This window comes from Anas platyrhynchos, chromosome 4, assembly GCF_047663525.1.
Source record: "Anas platyrhynchos isolate ZD024472 breed Pekin duck chromosome 4, IASCAAS_PekinDuck_T2T, whole genome shotgun sequence".
Lineage (NCBI taxonomy): Eukaryota > Metazoa > Chordata > Aves > Anseriformes > Anatidae > Anas > Anas platyrhynchos.
The window spans coordinates 72,788,956-72,810,273 of NC_092590.1; the positions used below are offsets into that span (position 1 = coordinate 72,788,956).

A 21,318-nucleotide genomic window follows, 5' to 3' on the forward strand; every position below is an offset into this window, starting at 1 on the left:
AGCCAGTGGGGGCGGGGCTCTCAGGGGCGCGTTGGCGCCGCCTCCCGGGATGTGAAAGCGCGGCTGGTTGGGTGGCGCGGTGGGAGGGGGCGGGGCCTCGCGGAAACGCGGACAAATCAAATGTCGGAGATGAGGGTTACGGCACTAGGATGGGCGGGGTTTTTCGGGGTGACGGACAGCGCGCTGCCCAATCGCAACGAGCGGTGCGCACTCGCCGCCCAATCAGAATAAGCCGTGGAGCGGGGTGGGCGGGGCCTAAAAGTAAATTTTCCTGGTGACTTGAAACGGCCGTTTGGACACCCCCATGAGGTGTCCGGGAAGGGGAGGGGCGGGGCGAAGCGGGGCGGAGCCCTTGACAGACGGGCCGTCCGACCAATGGCGTGACTCCGTCCTTCTGACGGGCAGGCGCCTGAGCGAATGGGGCGGCGCGGTTGAGGCGAGAGGGCGGGGCGGCGGGCGGCGGCGTGTATATGGGAGGGGATGGAGGGAGGGGGCCGCCCCTGGTCCCGCGGGGAGGAGGGAGCGGGTGAGAGGCGGTGAGGCGGCGGAGGTTTAAATAGCGTGAGTCCCCTTCCCCTCGGCTCCCTCTCCCCGCAGGGCTTCTCCCCTTCCCCGAGCTGCTCGAGACCCCACAGAGCCCCCCGAGCGTGCCCGCAGGGTGAAAGGGGCCCGATCCTGTGGGGCGTCCGGGGAGTAAAACACCCGGAGTGCCCCTGGTTGGTGTAAAGCGGGAGTAAAGCACCCCCTGAGTGCTGGGGGTTGGTGTAAAGGGGGAGTAAAGCACCCTATGAGTATCAATGGTGGGTGTAAAGGGGGAGTAAAGCACACGGAGTGCCCCTGGTTGGTGTAAAGGGGGAGTAAAGCACCCCATGAGTACTGGGGGTTGGTGTAAAGGAGGAGTAAAGCACCACCTGAGTCCCCATGCTTGGTGTAAAGGGGGAGTAAAGCACCCTATGAGTATCAGTGGTTGGTGTAAAGGAGGAGTAGAGCACTCCCTGAGTACCTGGGGTTGGTGTAAAGGAGGAGTAATGCCCCTCTGGAGTCCCCGTGGTTGGTGTAACGCGTGGTGTTGTAGAGGAATCGCGTGGCAGTGTGCTCTCAGTGTCCCATGGGGAGCTGCTCACACGAGGAAAAATAATAATAATTAAAAAAGTGAAGTTGCTTGTGGCAAACTGCACGGGAAGCACTAAGTGCTCGCTTCGGCTCTTTGCTGCGCCCAGCAGAGATGTTTCAGGTCGTGTCCTTTTGCGGTTTGGGGTCCTAACGAGCCCCCCGAGCTGGCTGCAGGTGCAGTCACTGCGGTTCTGCACTCTCCGAAGTTTCTGGTGATGGGGTTTCCAGGCTGCAGGAAGCTAGGAAAGCGAGCACAAGTGTATCTAGGAAGATAAGGCACCCTTCTACAATCTGAAAAGCAAGTTGTTTTTAGTACAGGTTGCTTTTCTAGGGTATTGGGTAACGTTGCCTATTACCATAGGCCTGATTGCACCGAGCACATCTATCCCACACAAAGGGCTGGTGGTAAATAAAAGAAAGAGTGTGCAGCCATAGAGCTGGGTGTTAGAGCTCTTCAGTTTTTTCCTGCGAAGTGTTTGTGTTTACTCTCAGCTGGCCTTCAGGCTCACGCTGCCTGTAATCAGCAAACTAATGCCTAAACGTAATTTGCCAAGCCCGCACCAGGTGTGAAGTCTTGGTTGAAAAGGTGTATCAGTAAAAGCGTTTGCCTTACTTACACCTGGGATTAACGTTCATGTCTAGGCACGATCTGGGGGCTGGATTCTGCAAGAGGATTTGTGTAAGGAGGATTTTGCCTCCACGAAGGCTCTGTGCAGGGAATGGTTCACCTGGGCTTGTGGAGGGGAGGACGGGAAACTTCTCTCTGTTGTTGCTGTATTTACAGACTTAATTACGGAGCACTGTGCATTCTTCCTGTTGTTCCTGTCTGCTTTACATATTCTGTAGGCTAATATTTACGGGGGAATCTGCTGTCTGATGCTTCTTGCAGTTGATGTTACTGAACAGCTTGAACTAGCATTGAACTCTTCTAGGGCACATGCAGGGACTGAAGGAGTGTGACTTGAGTGTGACTTTTGTGTGGTTCACTGATTTGTTCATATATTTGTCCAAAAATCTTATTTACACAGGTTTTTGAGAAGTAAAATGTTAGCAGTCCTTTTTGATATTAAAGTAACTATTGTGGTGTAACACAGGTATTTTGTGGATATAGGTTATGTGCTCGGACTGTACCTGTCTTAACACCAGAAAATTATTGGCGATGGTTTGTCAGATGTTAGTAACCAAAGGTACGGGGCTTACTGGAACAGATGGCCAAGCAACCATCATGTCAGAGAAAACAGCATGTATGCCATGTATTCTTAGTTTAACACAAGAGGGAGCATGTCTAATCTTTAACCTTTAAATATTGCAACTTCAGAGAGGAAGCTTTAATTGTTGAGTGTCAGCTAATTTATGTTCTAGGCTCCGTGTGCAAATATTGATACAACCTATTCATATTGCTGGCATGTTTTCAATTTCAGGTTGTAGCTGTTGATTTGTAATAGGAATGCTGGCCTGCTAAATGTGGAGATGAAAACTACACTGATCTTTTGAACTTGTTAAAATCTGTAGGTTTCTGCTGAATTGAGCAAAATATTTATGGTTATTGTTATTCAGGGGTATGGTTATTCATATACGGAGGTTGTACTTTGTTCTTTCATATTAGGTTAATAAATGTCTTTTGCTTAACCTACCTTACGAAGTTATAAAGCCCAAGTTTAATTTAATTTAGTTTAATTACCAATGCAACTTTGCTTTTACAGTTCTTGTAAATTCTACTGGCTCACTCTTAAACAGGAAAGAGAAATTTGGATTTACTAAAGAATTGTGTAAGATAACTTATTTTTTTTCTATGTCCCCTAGTGGTATAAACAGAATCAAAATCAGCTTCCATTTTGTATTTATTGTCATTGTCCAGTTGAATCATGACTTATTAATGTTTGTCCTCGTTTAGTATTTTATTAATGTGTATTAGTGATTAGTCACAATTAAGCAGTGTGTGCAGAATCCTCTAAACTTTAAGGAGAGCCTTATGTGTGTGAAGTTATCTTCAGTGTTTCCAGTTGTGTTTTTTTTTTTCTCCACTTTGCTCCAGGTTAATGGTGAGAGATAGATGTCTACTGCTAAGCATTTTTTTTCAAATTACATGTTTTTTTTCCAAAACTTTAAATATTTAATATGTTATTTGGTAGAGCAAAGTGGAAACCTGAGTGAATACTCCTATGGATCGAGATTTACTCCACTTGCCTGTCTTTCCTTGTTGTGGACATCACAGCCCCTGTAGCAGGGTGGCAGAAAGGAATGTGTGCCTCCATCACTTCTCATCGTAGCACATGAGGGTGGTGTAAGCCAGTGGTAGGAATTTGTGTTGTGCTGGGCTGGGTAGGAGCATGTGTTGCCCCACAGGCATGGAAGAGCTATCTTCCCCTGGTTGGATGGGTGGTGATGGGACTGTCTGTGTTATGTAGAAGTCTTCACTGTATTCTTCTGGTGAGTTATGATATATTGAAGACCTTGCTTTTCATGTCTGTTTTTTTCGTTTGAAGATGGAAGAAATGTGTTGTTTTTTTAAATTGCATCTACTGTACGCAGTATTGTTTATAAGGTGTTAATATCAGGGTAGCTTATCTTCAAAATATACATAGCAGCTAATTTGTGTTAGCAAGGCAGGAATGTGAGGTGACCTATACTAATCTCAGATACCTTTAAATATTTGGGAAGTGTTAAAATTTTTAGGAGATGAATGAGGATTTGGGAAATGTTTGCCTCGAGTATTTTAAGACAAACCCTACTGGGAAAATTGATGCTTTACTGAGTTACTCACAGCAACAAAGCATTTTAAAGGGATTGCTCCGTGTAAATGGATATTGTTTGATTTTATAGAATAGATGTGAAACAGAACTGCGGCATCAGAAATTCACAGAGAACAGGGAGACTCCTTTCGATGAACAAGTGTTGATGTGCTGGGTTTCGTCAGGACCATATGAGCTGCCTGTTGCTTCAGATACTTCTCAGTCACAAGGGGCAAAACTTGGACTTCGGTTTCTTGCCCAGCAGACATAGCATGTTAAACACTTTTACATTAAATGCACATCTTGACTTTAAATGAAATTACTAATATGGCTGTAGAGTTCTTGTTTTGGTATTGTACCTGTTGAGCTTGTAACTGAGAAGTGTGTCTGGGTTGTGTAAACAGGCGGGAGAAGGTGGTTTTATGTCTGTACCTGACAGGAAATTTTACACCCCTATGGTGTAAAACCCCAGCAGACCCCAAATAAAGCCATGGCTAGCACACCCCACTCCAGTTGCACCAGTGGGTGATGACTGGGAGAGGTGGTGCTGCTGTGGCACCGCTTGAACACCAACATCAAGCACTAACTGGGGGCGACTGCGGGTAGTTTTCTTGAGTCAGAATGATTATAAGGACACTTGTGAGAGCTACCTGGCTATGGGCTCAGCAGTGGGGTCCCAGGACGGGACCTCATTGCCCTCAGGAGCTGGGGCCGGGCACTCAGCACAGGCCTGGCCTGGGCCGAGTCAGCGGCGTGAGCAGGCCCTGGGCCGCCCCGGGCCGCGCGGTGCCTGCCTCTCTGAGGCATCACGCAAAGCAGCCTCATTGTTAGTTTGCTTCCACAAATTAATAAAATAAAGGGGGGTCAAAATACACAATACACATCAATTTCTCAAGAATTTTTATTTTAAATAGGGCTCTGTTTGCATTACACCCCCTCACCCTCCCCCCCCCCAGCAGCATGTGGGACGTGCTGCACTGCCAGAGCGCAGCAACTCTCGGACTGGTCTAAATGGGTGGTTTAAAATGAAATCCCATGGGGTGGGGGGGCACCTGTAAGCTTTTTTTATTATTATTTTTTAAGCCGGGAGGGATTTCTTTTCACTTTGAGTCGCAGCCCGCTGAAAAATGGGGGGGCTTAGAAAGAAAGCGCTGACACAGCCCCAACTCCAGAGCGGTGCCCTCGGTGCTGCCGCAGCAAGTGCCCGGGCAGCGCCGCCTGCTCCCCTGGCCTTGTGCTTCGCCTTCCTTCGTCTGGGTGCATTTTTAACTTTGGGAAAGTTTGCTATTATTTAAAGCCCGGAGCGGGTGGGCAGCGCCGAGGAGCGGGGCTGGAGGAGCATGGACTTGTTCATCTCAGCCTGATCTTGTCAGTAGCAGCAGAGCAGAGGGAGAGAGGGAGAGGAACTCCGGCTGGGGCAGCGCTCCAAAGGTTTGTCTGTTATTTTTATACCGAAATTACGCCTTAGTCGCCAAGTATTCGGCGTGCGGAGCGGTGCTGGCGATCTGTGGCTTCGATACGTGTGTGTTTAGCGGCGGGGGTGGTTTGCCAGAGAGAAGATTTGCCTCTGTGTGTGTGTGTGTGCCGGCGAGAGCGAGTGTGTGTTGCGAGCGGGGAAACGCTGAAGAAGAAGAAACCCTGTTGGTTCTCCATGCAAATGACCGCTTTGGTTGTAACAAAAGCCTTGATGTTGGGCTTGGAAAAATGATCTGACAGTGTAACAACCCCAGGCCACTTTCGCCATGTTTTTGTTTATTCATGTTTCATTCCCTTCGCCGTAGCTATCGCCCAGATGTTTCCCATTTTCCCCGTTTTTACACCGTTGAGCCTTTTCGGAGTTAGCAAGGGAAATGTGTGAAAGAATGTTAACAAAACAGCGAGGTGGTGCAGATGTTTATACTTTAGTTCTTGCGCTTGCCGATACTGGCAGAGGGATACCGTGCATATGAAGGAACGTAAGAAAGCATCTGCTTTAACTAGCGAGCTCGTAATTTCCAAATGTGCCCATTGTAACTTGAATTTTCGCATAAACAGCTGAAGTGAGCACGTCCCCGGTGCAGTGTGGCTGGTCCAGATCTCATTTGTTTGCTACTGTTTTTTTTTTTTTTTGGGGGGGGGGAGGCTGAGGGGGAAGGCGAGTAAGAACAAGGAAAGGAATATCTGTGACACAACATGTATGCTCCTAGATAAACTCCTGCCATCGCAGAGTGCCTCTAAATATTTGAACAGCTTCTGTGAAGTCAAATAAAATTGGTTACCATGAGAAACAAAAAAAAAGTCTAATAGAACAGTTGAGCACGCTAATGAAAACCTGAATGTAAAATTGTTTCAGAATCATTCCAGGAATTGAATTAGACAGCAAATCTTTTTAATAACAGTCATAGTAACACGTTTAAACATTTTAGCTTCTGAGATCCTGGAAAACAACACACAGGGTACAGAAATAGCAGGGGTGGATGGTTTCTTCTCTTACTGTCGCATAAATTGAAACGTAATTGTCTACTAATGATATTAAAATCAGTCTGTTTTCAGGATTTTATGCTTGTTGAACATATCGAGGCATACACAAATAAAATCTTTAATCTTAAAGGACAATGATTCAATGTCCGGACCCAGTGGTTAAATCAGATGTGGTAACTATGGTGAGAGGTAAAGTTACTTAGCTTCTCACAGCCCATGCATATGTGGATTTCTTTTCGTATAATGGAGATTAAGGAGAAAAGGATTAGAGAATCTAAAGGGAAATTTTGAGCAGGAGACCTGTAGCCTTGCTCTGGGAATTAGCACAGAGGAGGCTTTTAGAACAGAGGCAGGATGGAAGTAAACACTCTCTTGTAATATATATTGATGATAATTCTAGAAAGGAGTCTTTCTGCTTGGGAATATCTACAGCAGCTCACACGTACAGGAATGAAATCAATCCTCTGCATGTGAAAATAATCCTCCCACTCCAACAAAAACAAATAAACAAAACCCAAGCGTGGATCTTTGCATTATACCAAGTGACAGCAAGAAATCAGGTGAAGTCTGATATTCTGAATTAACTCATTTTAGGCTCCTGCAGAATAAAGCAATATTGATTATTTGGACTGCATGGCATTGCTATTTTTCAACATGCATGTCATGTGTATTTTGCTTTTTTTTTTTTAATGAAGCACTTCAAAATAGGTGGTAATATGGAGTGGAAAATAAAACTAGCTTAATATTTTAGCTAGTAAATATGGGGGGTGTTTGAACTGTAGCCAGAGGGACTTTGACCTTGTTCCTGGTTTTCCTTGAGTTGAGAGGTGCGGTGTTACCCTGGGCTTTTCAGGAAGGAACTTGAGGTTGTGCTGATCAGCTCAGGGATATGGGAAGTATTGCCGTGCTGGTACAAGTCGTATGGTCTGAGAGAGCCACCAGGGTTACTAATTAGGAAATAGCTATTTGGTATGTTTTGGAAACAGAGCTGTGAGAGGTCAGGGTTAATTTTGAGTACAGAGGGACCATTTCTCACACTGTAAGTGCATGTACTATTACAGTGCAGAGATATCTTGGAGATAAGAGCTATGTTCAGCTTTCTAGTAATAGAGATTAAAACTTAGCAGGTTTTAGGCAATGTAGTAGAAACATCTTTATTAAAATACTTTAAAGTTTTGAATTTTTCCTCCCAACTAACACAATGGTTAAAAAAAAAAAGCAACAAACATTGGACTTGATGATCCTTAAGGGTCCCTTCCAACTCAGGATATTCTATGATTCTATTCTATGATTCTATGATCCCTTAGGAGAAAGCCACAGGGGAACTAGGAGTTCAGCACAGTTTATACACTGGATGTTAAAACTTTTAGGGTATTTGTAGATTTGCTAGGAAACTCTTTTAGCCTTTTGTGGGTCGTAGTCCTGCACTTTCCCTTCTCAACTGTTGTCAGCGTGTGCTACCAAATAGCTGTTTGGGGGAGTTTTGGGGGTTTGGGGGGTACATTCACTATGACAATACAACAGTGTGTGTTCAACCTGAAAAGGGAGTGGATGTTTCTGGACTTCAGGCACACTGAGAAGTAATAGGCCCAACCTCTGGTTAACTCACATTCCTTGCAAATCTCTTTCACAATAGAAATGACAACTCAGAATGTATTGATTTTTGTTTTTAAATTGTCATTTATTGAAAAGTATTAAAACCCCACTATTTATATTATGCCTTAATAGGGAGATAGTAATAGAAATCTTTTTCTTTTCCCTGTAGACAATATTTTGCTTTTTTCTTTCGTTGGAGTTGACACTTGAATGGACTTGTACTTTGTTATTACATTAATAACAATTATTATTTCAGATGAGATTTTTCATTTATATAAAGACTGTTATTTTATATTGAAACAGAAAGCTTCCATACACTGGAACAAAAATCAGATATAGCCATTGATACAAGACAATTTCACTGTTGAACGTATTTTCAAATTGCTTTATCATTTTTCTCAGTTAGGATGTACCAAATTGAAGAGAGAGACTTGATTTTTCAGGTACAGGATGCTGTAAACCCTAATGGGTGGGGTAGGACAGCAGTGAAATCAGTAAAAGTACTGTCTCCCTTGCTTTCCTATCAGGTTAAGTCAATTTACCTTTATCTTTAGAAGGCTTATGAGGCAATTCCATCTTAAAGTACTTGAACATCCACTGAAGTTTTGAGACAAGCCATATTTTGTTTTAGAGGGCCACACATCACCAATGGATGGTGGATGCTCCTGTAATGCTTTTATATCTGCAACAAAAATCATTAAGCACTTAAATAAATCATTAGTGATATTAATAATAAAGTGTTTCCAGACAAAAAAACTAGACGAGGACAGAGCTGTTGAGGTATTTCCAGAAGACTGTTGCTAATTTTGAAGTTTTCTTGGTAGCTGAATATCAGGTTAGTATTTTGATAGTCTGTCAATACCCAATATCAATCTCTGTCAAAGTTTAGGACGAGACATGCTAGTTGGCTTGCTCAGCTGTTCTGTTGGGACTCAGCCAGCAGTGTAGTGTAGCAGCATTTTAGGATGTTGAGGGGGGGGAAAAGGGAACTCTCTGCTTCCCAGTAAAACTATTTACATGAGCATGGGAGAATTTGTGGCCTTCTCAGTTGCATTTGTAGATTGCAAAAATGAACAAAGCAAGATTGAGAATTCCAGCTCAAACGGCTATGTTTGTGCTTGGCCTCCAACAGCTGAATAATTTCACTGAAGTCTTTGGGTCTACAGAAGTGAAGAAGGGTTTTCAGGATGAAATTTTACAGTATTTATGTTGTTCTCCTCGAGTGTGGCCATGGAAATTCTCCAGTGCAATGCAAACTCTTAGCTGTGCAGAGGTCTTTGAGAGATGGTTCTCACTCCATTTGCACTTCATCTAAAGCTCTGTAAATTGGTTTCAGGTGCTGTGTGGGGTGTGTGGAACAGCTTAGTGCTCTAAGAGTGTGAAGGGAAGTTTGGAAGGGGTTAGAGTGAACTGCCAGCTTGTACAGGTTATTCCTCACAGTTTGCATTGGTGATTTGCCAAGGACTGATATATTATCAGCCTGAGAAGAGTACCTTGCCTGAGAACAGCAGGTAAATATTAAATTTCGATGATAAAATTTAAGAAAGCGTAGTTGGAAATACAAATTGCATTTCAAAATTCAATAGTTTCCTTCAAGTGTTTCTCCCCTGAAATGATCTGGTGGTATCTTCACCTTTGGTAGCTCTCAGAGTTGGTATTTCACTGCTGAAAATGATCGCTTGCTGCTCTCTGCTTTTGGTGTAGTTGAAATAGCCCCAGACACTTCAAACAACAAAATAAAAGGATATTTTAAAGAGCAAGATTTTGTTCTGAAAACACTTCAGAATCTTAAACAAATTTCTCAAACAGTTTTCCATTTGACAGGAATGTTTTTTCTTCATTTGGAGAACAAGCCAATATGGCTTAGTTTGTGAAATTGTTTATACAACGGTATTTTCTGTCTACGCGGTGCCTGGAATATGTCTTAACACATACATAATAGGATAAATAAAAGTTTTTGTATCCAAACAGCTTCTGTTTATCTTTCTGAGGAAGAAGCATGTGTAGGAAGAAGGGATTCTTTCAGCTTTGGGAAACTGAGTGCGTGCTCTATCTGGTAGATTAGGACATTTGTTAGCTTGGTAAATCTTAGAGCCTCAGCTATGTGACAGTTTCATCTTCAAATAATACAGATTAGGTGTTTGTTTTTTTTTTTGTGTGTGGAAATCATTCTAACTTTTGCTTTGTTAATGCGTTTCTCTGCATTTCTCAGGTAACCACGATGGGTTTTGTGAGGGAAGTTAACCAGTGAGGTTGGTGTGAAGTGGTAGTGCCTGTACAGGTTGGAGCATCTGCCCTGTATTTTGTAAAGAAGGAATGGCAGTCTGAAAGCTTTTGCATGCCCTTTTTTTTGGGTAGAGCTGTCCCGATCTTTCTTCTTTTTCCCGCTTTGCTTCCCGATATTCCTCCAAGAAGAACATGGCATGACATTTTCTTACATCTTTTCAACTGTCAAACGTGTGGGTATATCCTCTTCTTCTTCTGTACCTTGTTTATGCTGCAGTGTGACAGAAAAGTAGAGGTAGAAGTTGATAATAAATTAATATATTACTCTAAGTACTTTTAAGCATATTATCTTTTTTTTGAATATCCACTCTTTTACCCTCCATTGCTGCTGTGAGGGAGTGATATCTGTGTCACAGTCATTCTGTCTTTTCAGTGTAAGTGATGCGAATATGGTCTGATGCTGTTAGTATATCATTCTCCAGGCCCTCTGGTAGAAACAGATATGGAAAACAAAAGCCGTGATATCCTTCAGTGTGAGTTGAGAGAAGGTGACCAGTGGAATTTCAGCCACGAAAAGCAGTCAGATCAATCTGTTACACTCACGCTGTTGCACAGGGGTTGATGTCTTTGCCCAAAATCCTGGCAAAGAAATTAAAGATCTTGTTTGCTTTTAGGATATCTGGGAAAGATTCTCTTTTTAAAATAATAATAATAAAAAACACTTCCCATTCTCCTCAATAATGGCAGGACAGGAAACTGGTTCTGCAGATTCCTACCTCCTGGGAAGGCAGCTTGAAGAAAGTAAGGTTTGGGGAGAGTCATTGCAAGTTATGCAGATGAAATCCTTTAATCTATTTAAGATAAACCGTACTACTTTCAGCCCTAAATTGTTGTACTGGTGAAGATGTCAAAACCATGGTGACATTCATTGCTGTAGGAGCAACTCCAAATCTAACTTCCCTGATTCTGATGTCACTGTATCAAAACACACTTATATTCTGATTGTAGATCAAGGTTTCTGGACCTTATTGATGTTTATTTTGGAGAGACTTAACTAAATCTAGGCGTTTCAACTCTAGAATCTGTTTGCCCAGCTAAAGGAGAAGATTGCATGCTCCCATTGAGGCTTGGGGGTGGCAGGATAATTGCCTGGAGACAGGAAGTATGCATGGGCTGTAAGAACAGATAGTTTCAAGTATCTAATTAGCACTGTACAACAAAATTAATAGATACAAAGATGGGTATGGCAGATATTTAAATCAATCTTTAATGTCATTCTAGGTTTTGGATGTTTGCATTTGATTTTCAGCTGTTTTATTATGGTTTTTACTACAGATTTTCCCTTTGTTCCTCATTATTTTTTCAGCTTTTATGGTTCTTTGATAGTGTTTTGTCTTTCAGTACTGTTTTTTTTCTTTCTGATTTAGAGCCCACTGGTGATAGTTTTGTCTGCTAGTCACACGCTTCCCAGAAATGCCAATAGGATTTTCTGTTCCTTTGGATGTGTTTCTAGATGAGGTGATGTCAGAAGAAGGTACAGAAAGGTCCAGCAGTTTAATCTTCAAGTGCTTAATAATAGGGTGTGATTGCCTAGATCCATCTTGAGAGAAACATACAGTCTGTTAGCAGGCTGGAGTTGTTTGGCTGGAGGGGAATATAAAATAAAATGCTAAGTTGACCCTAGCAGCGTATGAGCAGCACCTTTAATGAATACTGTAAGTAGTCTTGCAAGTTCCTCGGTGTTTGTGTTCACTGCTGTCTTATGAGATGACTTTTTGCCAGGCGCTTTCTCTCCCAGTTTAGATTTTGTAGGTGTTTTTCCATTTTCACAATGATGAATCAGATTATTTGAGTATCTTCAGCTGGAGATACTCCAATTGTATGGATAAGGGGGTCCAAAATCTTTTTAGTCTTTTAAGAAGCGGCAATAGCGTATTCTGGCATGTGGAAAGCTAAGGTTGAAGTGTGTGGGGCACCACACCGTGTCTTTCTGCTGCATGCGTTAGGAGTGATGGGAAGAGCTGGACTGGTGTCTTCCTCAGGAAGCCACTTCGCTGTGCTAACCATTTCCATAATGTTATTTGCTGTGAATTCTGGCAGTGTCTCAGGACCTTTGTAATAGGATGTAAATGTACGAGAAGAAGTGATCTGGACGTGGAACAGTAACTTGTTTAATGCCAACTTTTTCAACCATTCCTTGAAGTTAGAGTACTGCTCCTTCACGATACTTCTGATAGTTTTGTTTTATAAAAAGGAAGGGTTTTTGTGTGTGGATTCTTAACTTCAGTGTTCAGACTGGAATAATTTTGTATACTGAAAAGCGTTGTCTTAAGTTCAACGCCAAATGATGAAATTTAATTACCAAGATGTTTTACCATTTGTCATCTTCCCTGCCCATGGCAGGCGTTTGGAACTGGAAGGGCTTTAAGGTCCCTTCAACCCCAAGCCATTCTATTGTGTTATCTTTGTTAATGGATCACAGGGCACTTCTTAGAGGTACAAACATTAATTTCTAAGTATGTGCCCACCATAACTTCAGCATGCTTTCATAAAGTGGTAACTGGTATAAAAGCAGTCGTAGATGGTAATAATGGAATCTATGTAGTTCTAAAAGAAGTTATTTAGTGTGTTTATGTCTTGAAGTCCACAAAACCAAAATGTAGTTAAAGTTATGAAGGCTTTTTTGAGACCACAGTTATTTATTGTGAATATAGAAGTCTTTTTTTGCTAGTACACTATTTCCCAATGCTGACATAGAAATGACAGTTGTTATCGTTGCAAATAGCAACCACTGAATATTTGATTGAAAACATCCAAAGCGGACTATTAACTGCGAAGTAGTTAAAAACATGCAGTGCAAATATTAATGTCCTACCAGCTTGAGAAGTTAGCACGGAGTAAGGAATGTGTCTGATGTAGCAAATCTGTTTTTCTCTTGAATTAGCTTTCTTGTTACGAGCAATCATAGCGTGTGCTTTAGAGCCTTGAAATGAAAGGAACGATATAAACAAGAAGTATATTAAGGGTCAGATAATTTTAATAAGATATCTTTGAGGGCTGTTTGTAGAGTTTTGTCTTAGACTTGTTGTACTTTGATGGCAAAGATGTTTTATATTTCATCAGTCTGGGATCGTGGTAAAATCCTGATTTTGAAATACTGCTATGCCCAGTTACTTGTCAAAATAATCTGTGTCCAAATATAATGTCTGACACTTTTCCTTATACTAATGGCTGCATTGTTTAGTTTCACTGCTGTGGAAGTTTTACAGTTTGCAGCCTGATTGAACATTCTTTGAAATCGGTGTTCACACTGACGTCAAGGCTGACAATAAAAATAGGTCTCGTAAAAACAGTAGCATACCACACCAGATAATAATACAGCACTCACTTATTGCCAGCTTTTCAACATCTGGAGATGTATCTCTGCATAAGACAAACTCAAGATTAAATAAAAATCAGTTTACATTTTAAATGAAGGAAAAATATTGTAGTATTAATTGCCACTATGTGGTGGTGAAGAGATTGTTATGTGTATGCTAATATTCTAGGGAAGAATACAATTATTTTCTTAAACTACTCGGAGTAATGAAGCTGGTATATATACAAAATAGGTAATGTATGGGGGATAAGCAAATACGTGATGTATCAGAAGGTGGTTTCAAGCTATATTTTCTTTCTCAAAGTCTGGTGTATTCATTACCCTTTATGGGTGCAGCCTGTCAGCAGAATAAGCAAACATCCTGTCCCTCTTTACTCTTGCTACCGAAATAACCTTACATTCAACTAAATGTATTTTACTTTAAATCAAAGAAAGACATGTCATGGCAATTGGCAGTCGCATATTCCAGAGCAGGCTTTCTGATGAAGGCTTCCCTCGTCAGCCTCGACTGCAGTGTAATTAGGAAGGTTATGCCAAGTGCGTACCGGGGAGTTTCTGCTAGAGTTCTTGTGTGGGAAAAGAATTTGTCATACTGCCAACTGCAAAACCCAGATCCAACAAGAGCCTGGAATTTGAATTGACAGGCCAAAAGCTTTCATTGTTTGAGTTTTCAGACATCCTGGTACAAGCCAAAAAGGGTCCTGAGAGTTTGCTGTTGTCAGATGTGCTAAATCCCATGTGTGATTAATCAGGGATTAATCAATGCAGAATTTATATTTAACGTGGTTATGGTGTATCATAAACTCATTTTCTTTTCTACTGGGTGTTGTATCAATCGTAAAAATAAAAAGATACATGATCTGGGAGCAGAAGATGGATTACAGCAGAAGTAAAGTAACCAGGCATTAATAGAGGGGTGTCTGCCAGCCTTACGTGCGATGCAGAGGAACTGCAGTGGGGCTTGCCTGGAAGCACAACCAACGTGCAGTGGTTGTGCTGAGCTGATCAGTAGTTACTCTCCTGGACTAAATGAGAGCGTGCAAGTAAGATGATGAAAGGCTGTGTTCTTAAAAATATCGACCTTGCTTTTTTTGTCAATATTAGTAGGAAGGAAGGCTCAGTTTTGTGGATGTCTCCCTGAGAGAGGCTTGAGAAGAATGTTTCAGTGACTTTATGCACCTTCAGAACAAGAAGGGTGCTACTGTAAGTTGTGTAGGGTAGTTCCCTGATGAGCCATGTGCTCATTCCTCTCTAGAGACGAAAAAAAACTCACCTTTTTACCACCTACTTTTAGTGGTCTCTCTCTCCAGCTCAACTTTTCAGTGTCTTCTCCATCCATGTGCTGTTTGGATGGATTGCTTGCTATGGTTTAAGACCTGTTTACAAAGAGCAGCAAATTTATGGTGTGGCCCTGGAAATGCATTTGAAGAGTGAATTGGTGCAACACATCTTCCCCATTCATTCATTGCATTACCTCTCTCTAATTAGTGATGGTTCTTTGATATTTGGAGGTCCCTTATCAGGGAAGGATAGGATAGAGCAAGATCATGGAGCAAGAAAGGAGTGTGAAAGTGTCACCTCATTTTCTGGCTGCTGTTTTTCAAACTGGGTATGATTCCCATTGACTGTATTTCTTTCTGGGGATTTACTGTTGCAAAGAGCTAAATTTAAAATCTATTAATCATTTGCATTTGCTTATTTGTGCTTTCTAAGCATGGTTTTATAAAGACTTGATTATATAGCTTGCTTGAAGGTGTATGTGTTACAAGATCAATAATGTATTAAAGCATTAGTAGTAGTGTTTATTACAGAATGTTGTGAATAGCTCTCAATATATTGTTAAAGAACAAATAAGTTGACCTGAAATTAAAAAAAATACTTAGTCTTAGTTTAGGGAAGAATAAAAGAGACTGAACTTAGGATGTGCAGTTAAAATAAAGCTGTAATACACTTCAGATGTAAAAGCAGAGCAACTTAAAATGGGATGCTGACAGCTACGAATTTTCTACATTTCAAGTATAGACCATCTCCGTGGTGGGTCATTGCATCCATGTGGGTTGTGTTAAGTGGTATGCCATGAAATTATTACTAACCAAGGCAACTTTCTGCTTTAAGTGCTTGAGTAAGCTCTCAAACGGGAGGAGGAGAAAGGGAATTTGGTCTGTGTGACTTGCAAATTTTGAAGGATGAGGTTCATGCTTAATTTTATATCATTGAAACAAGCACTGATTTTTAGATCTGATTCCACATCAAATTAAAGATGATCAATTCTGAGCAATGTAACACTCTAGATATATGTATGCTTTTGTGTTTTGTACAGTTGTGGAGAATATGCTTTTATTTGGTGAGGTACAGATGCTGGAGATCTTTAGTTTCTTATTTGGTCACTGAAAAAAGAATAGACAAACCCTGAGATGCCCCAGAAGTTTGTGTTAAAATGATAATCTGATGTTGTGAAAATGGCTTGGAGCTCCTGGGTGAAGTGGTTGCGCCTTTATAAGGTACAGATCTCCCTACTTCATGTTAGCAATATGAAAATGTATGATTTACAGATGACATTGAAGTTTGTGTTCTGGATTCCAATTGTCACATAAAACTCTTGCCCTAGCTGATGTTGATCAAGTCACAGATTAATTTGGCAGTCACATTATATGGTGTTTCTGTGTGGTCTTTATGGATTTGGATTCTAGTCAGTGAACTACAATGATGGTGTAGACCTGAAAAGAAAAAGAATAACTGCCGTGTCTGCCCTGCATTTCAGCAAGTTTTGCAGCACAGTAGAACACTGTCAAGCAATATGAAGCATAGTTAACATCTGTTTGGGATTAAAGCATTGCTGGCACTGGAATGGCTCATTCCTACTGGAGCTGAGCACTCTGTCTTCCTCATACTTCCACTGAAATCAGCAGGGGATAATCTCAGGGATGTTAAGTCATGGTATGGCCAAGATCACTGCGATGAAGTTACAACAATGCCTTTAGGGTTCCTTCTCAGTTTCATTTTACAAGAAGAGGGCTGTGTTGTTTTTTCAACAATTGAACTAACGTGTGCACATTGGCTTCTCATGTGTGTTCTTTGTAAGTGTCCAAAAGTATAGGGCTGAAAACCTTCAAGAAGACAACAGAGGTTAAAGCAAACTAAACTTTTAAAGTAAGTCTGGCTGGACAAATAGTCCTTCAGCTAGAGCAGGCAATAATTAGACCTGTCACTTACAGACCAGTTTTTCGGTTTTGATGAGCTGAAGTTTGAAAACCAGCTACAAAAAAGAAAGTTTTCAGTCCTGCTTTAAAGAAACTTGGTGCCTTTTTCTGTTTCTGTAGCATGGATTTCTGGAAGAATTATCTTGAAAAATAGCAGTCTCTTTTGGCTTTCTTTTGGGACAGGTATTTTTGTAATATAGCATGCTTAATATTAAGACAGAAGTAAATCAACCTTTAAATGAAGAAGTGTCTCTGTGAAGTGATGTTGATATGGCTAGTGAGAAGGAAGTCTGAGCTCCACACCATACTTGTGGAATTGAAGCAGTCCGTGGGCTTAGTCCTTTCTGACAGTGTTTATAGTTATTTGTTTTCCAATCATATCAGTCCTTTAGGATAAGGGAAGGTGAGCAATGAAGGTAAGAGGATGCTTGCCAGTTTTATGAGGAAAAAGCATCTGGCTTGTCACTCTGCTAATGACTTTATCAGTGGCAGTCACAGATAAAATCACGATGCATTTTTTCATCTGTAGTGCTGTTGAGGTTGGCTAAAATATCGAGACCAAAGAAACCCTTTAATCTCTGACATCCTGCTTTTGAAAATGTTTGTTTGGAGAGCGGCTGTTTCTGTGTTCTTCCCAGTCTTTTTGTTTGCTTGTTTTGCAGTACTCTGTTGCTCTCTGGACTTCCAGTTTCATTGCAAGCAGTAAGATACGAGGTACATTAAATTGTCATATAGACCTAAGCGTAGGAAGACTTGACTCAGAGGGGGAAATAAGAAGACTAATTAGAGTTGAATCTGAAGAGAAGGTTATGAAGGGCAGATAAAACTGCTTTTAGGCATGCAAGAAGTTTCCATAAGGTCATGGAGGAGCATACAAGAAATAATGGACTTCAGTCACAGCAGGAGAAGGAGTCAGGTTGAGCTTTACTAAAATCAAACCAGCAGGTGTGTGTGTAATTTTTTTTAAGTAGCATACTGATACAGAAACTCTGGGATCAGCTGCCTGGCAATCCCACACAGTTTCTGTTATCTGAGACTTTAAGCTGCAGTTTGGACAACTTGTGTCAGGAATGACAGAAGTGTAGCTGATCTGGGCTTGGGAAAGAAACAGGCCAGATGACCTTTTGAGCTCTCTTCCAGTTTCTTTCTGCACGAGCCTAAGAATCGAATAGGACAAGCATGAAAATATTCTGTACTTCTCACTTTTTTATTGTGGTTTATAAGGAGATATAACTTCTAGTCAACATTTTATTTAATTTATTTTGGGCATGTGTATTCTTGGACAGCTAACTACCAGCACCAATTAGCCCGTTTAACTATTTTCCAGTATGTTAGTACTATGTTGTATCAGTTCACCAGCATTCAAGTCGTCTGTTCATTTCCAAGTCTTCTTTAATACTTCCTAATGTATGCAAGGCCATTAGTATGCAGCTGTTTAGGAGCACCAGTCAATGGGCTGGTCTGATCGGAGTTTTGTTTTTCGTCGCTTTTGAAAAATCTCTTCAGATTGCGCCAGCTTTTCCTATTCCGCAGTTCGGCCTTAAAGGTAGGAGAGCCAGCTCTGGAGCGTTTTTTCTTCCTGTGATTTTTTTTTTAATTTGGTGTGGCCTGCTATTTTACAACCTCTCCAAGTGCATTTGTGTAAATGCTTATTCAGCCCTCGTGAGTTTGTCCATGACTATATCGCTGAAGCATTTGGGTGTTCATTATGTTCATGCTTCCACATGAATGAAGATGTTTTCTCTGAAAGTAGAGTTTTTAAAGATTTTTTTGTTCATGTCCAAAGCTGTTGACCTACTGTTATGTAATAAAAGCTCAACGGTTGAATATATCCTCGTTAGGCTGCACGTCTTAATTTTGACCAAGTCTCAGGCAGGCGGGTGGGAACTGAGGTGCGTGGCCTAGGCCCTGCTCGGCTCGCACCCTTCCCTTGGAAGCACTTCTGGAAGCTTTTTGTGCTTTTTAGTTTGGCTTTATATATTTCAATTTCAATTTTATTTTTTTGTTTCCCCCGAAAATGAGAAATTTAATGAGAAAATATTTGAGTTGTCTCAGCACTGTCTTAAACCCCAGCAGTGAACCAGATGAGATGCTTGAGGAGAACTGACTGTATTTACTGGCCCACCTGAAACCTCTGCCCTCAAACTTGATGATTATTTGTTTGCTCATCCGTGAGGACAATTCTGGTGGCTGTTCTAGGATGGAAGGAATTGATTTGGGCTATCTCAAGGTGTCTCGATGGACAAGCCAGTGTTACCTTGGAGAAACAGTAACTTCTATTCTTTGTGGCCTAAGGGCGAGTGTTTCTTCAGATCCAATTAAGTTGTATTTTGAGACACCCACCTACAGGAACAGTCTGTTGAAATTGGTTAAATGAACTTGTAATTAAAGCTTGCACCCAGCAGTGACTGTTTTTTAAGGCTCTATCTACTACAGATTTGTTCTTAAAATCCTCTTTTTTTTTTTACAACGGGTTTTCTTCAAAAGTGTCTGCATTCAGTTGTTATTTAAAAAAAAAAAACAAACAGACTTCTGATGTGGGAATATTTTAGTGTTGTTTAGACTGCAATTTGAGCTGTTCATTAATCCAAAGGCTTAATAAAGCTATTTCCTGAAGACTGTTTTCAATGGCTGATGAGAAGCTGAGTTCTTGAATTTTACCATAGGAATGAAAAAATCTTTGAACTCCAAAAATGGATTCTTTTTGTCTGCCTGTCTCAAGGTTAATTCTCCAAAACTTCCTGTTGTATCATTTGTAGAATTGTCTGCTTTCTGGTGCCAGAATAGCCCATGGAAACATGGCAGTGCTTCATGTGGTTCTGAAATCGAAAGCAAGGCTACGCGGAATGTGCTATGTTAGCATGGCCGGGGCTGGGATTCGTTTGGTTCTCCTAAATTAGTCAAACTGAATTTATGCAGCAGAAGCTACTAAAGCTTCTGAGAGCTTTTCTTCCCCTCTTACTTTGAAATTTCTGTAGCAGAAAGCCCGTTTCTAGATACCCAAGCAGGTGGACCCACTTAACCAAGAAATGTTACAGATAAATCAGCAGAACATCCCTACTGATACTGTGTGGGTTTTCATCTCTCTGTTCAAGCAGTACATTACTATGTGCCGCCTTCAGAAATGGATCTGAGCTTTTCACCTTGTGTTTTGTTGAGGACTGTCTCCTTTTTGACCTTGCTCATTTTTATAGACTCTTCTGTGGATGGATCTACTTCATACTGTTGATTGAAAATCAATTTCCCCTTAAGTCCACTACATGATGTCTTGCGTTCCTTTCAGCTTGATCCATACAAAATCTGTGTTGCCATTGCAAAGTTGTGAAGTTCATTAACATGAACAGGAAAATAAAGGAGGTAAATAATACACAAACAAATGGTGTGTCAAACTTTTTGTGCTGTAGCCATTGCTACTTTTGCAGCAGTTTGAGCCCTAGTAAATCATGCTGGGCTGTCAGAACAGTTCTTGAGATCTCACTCATGAAAAATTGATACAAAACAAATTTAACCAAAGTAATTTGTAGGTTGTGCACCTCCTGCACTTTTTGTCTTTTTTGTTACTTTTTATGGTGCAGTCAAACCTCTTAGTATATTAAAAATGAACCAAGAATATATATGTGGTAACTAAACCTTAAATTATAGCTTATATTGTTTCACTCCTAGACTCTGGAGAGGCTGGAAAAGAGAATTTGCAGAGTGTTTTGTAAATGTTCTTGCATGGTACAATTTAAAATAATGAGTATCTCATTGTATTACTAGAATTACTCATAAATTTGCATTCCTTGTTCCTCATTTTCAGCATGTACACAGCTACAGGGAAATTGCAGGAAGAAGTATGCTGAGTCTCAGAAATATTTATTAAGTTTTCCTTTCTGTGATTAACGTTTGTCTAATTCCCAAGTGCTTTAAATTCAAGTTTGAACATATATTTTAATAAACATTCTCATTTTGTAATAAACGAAGAGTAGTTTAAATGGTATATCGGATTTTTTTTCGGGTAAGGCATTTGGAGTAAATAAGTATTCAACACTGAAGTTTATAAGTTATTAAAGAGGAGGGGAATGGAGGAATATGAGTGCTTTCATTTGTTTTGCACTTTTGTTGTCACTCAGATACTTGGAATGGTTGTATTTTTTTATATGGGGATTGTGTGTTTTTTGTTTGTTTTGCTAAAAGGATTTTAGGAAATAGTATGAAACTGCCTGATAGGTATTTGAGAATATTTTAGTCTTTTATGAAATGTGATTGTAGGAGGTGTGTAGAAATGAGACTTGATCTTTCATTGGTGACTGAAAGAGATGGTTAATGTGAACGTAGCAGAGTTAAGACCAAAAAGAGGAGTAAATGAACTTGTGAAACTCTGCAGTACACTTGGTGCTTTCTGGAGGTACCTGAAGTAAGTGAAAAGCTTTTGGATATTATGTAAAAAGCTGGCTAGTAAGTTGTGCGTTTCAATATATATGGCATGTAGATTACTAATTGCTTGCTTGTTTTTGTAACTAAAGAAAGTAATGTATTAATAAACTTTCAAGAATTGTATAGACTTGAATACTGTTTCCTTATTGCCAGACATCAGTGTAGGAATTGACCTGACTTACCATACCAAGGGTTG

General features: G+C 40.8%; 1 protein-coding gene across 8 annotated transcripts in view; it reads left to right on the plus strand.

The window, feature by feature from the left end:
• The first annotated feature begins 473 nt into the window (after positions 1-473).
• CTBP1 (C-terminal binding protein 1) overlaps positions 474-21,318 on the plus strand; it is a 229,174-nt gene continuing 208,329 nt past the window's right edge. For 4 of the 8 annotated variants that reach the window (XM_027455711.3, XM_027455712.3, XM_027455713.3 and 1 more), the window contains exon 1: positions 474-561. The gene's annotated coding sequence lies outside the window, so the exon portion shown is untranslated. Of the gene's footprint in view, positions 562-5,138; positions 5,277-21,318 lie in introns of those variants that run through there. The other 4 variants (XM_072037860.1, XM_038177824.2, XM_072037853.1 and 1 more) reach the window with 4 other exon arrangements.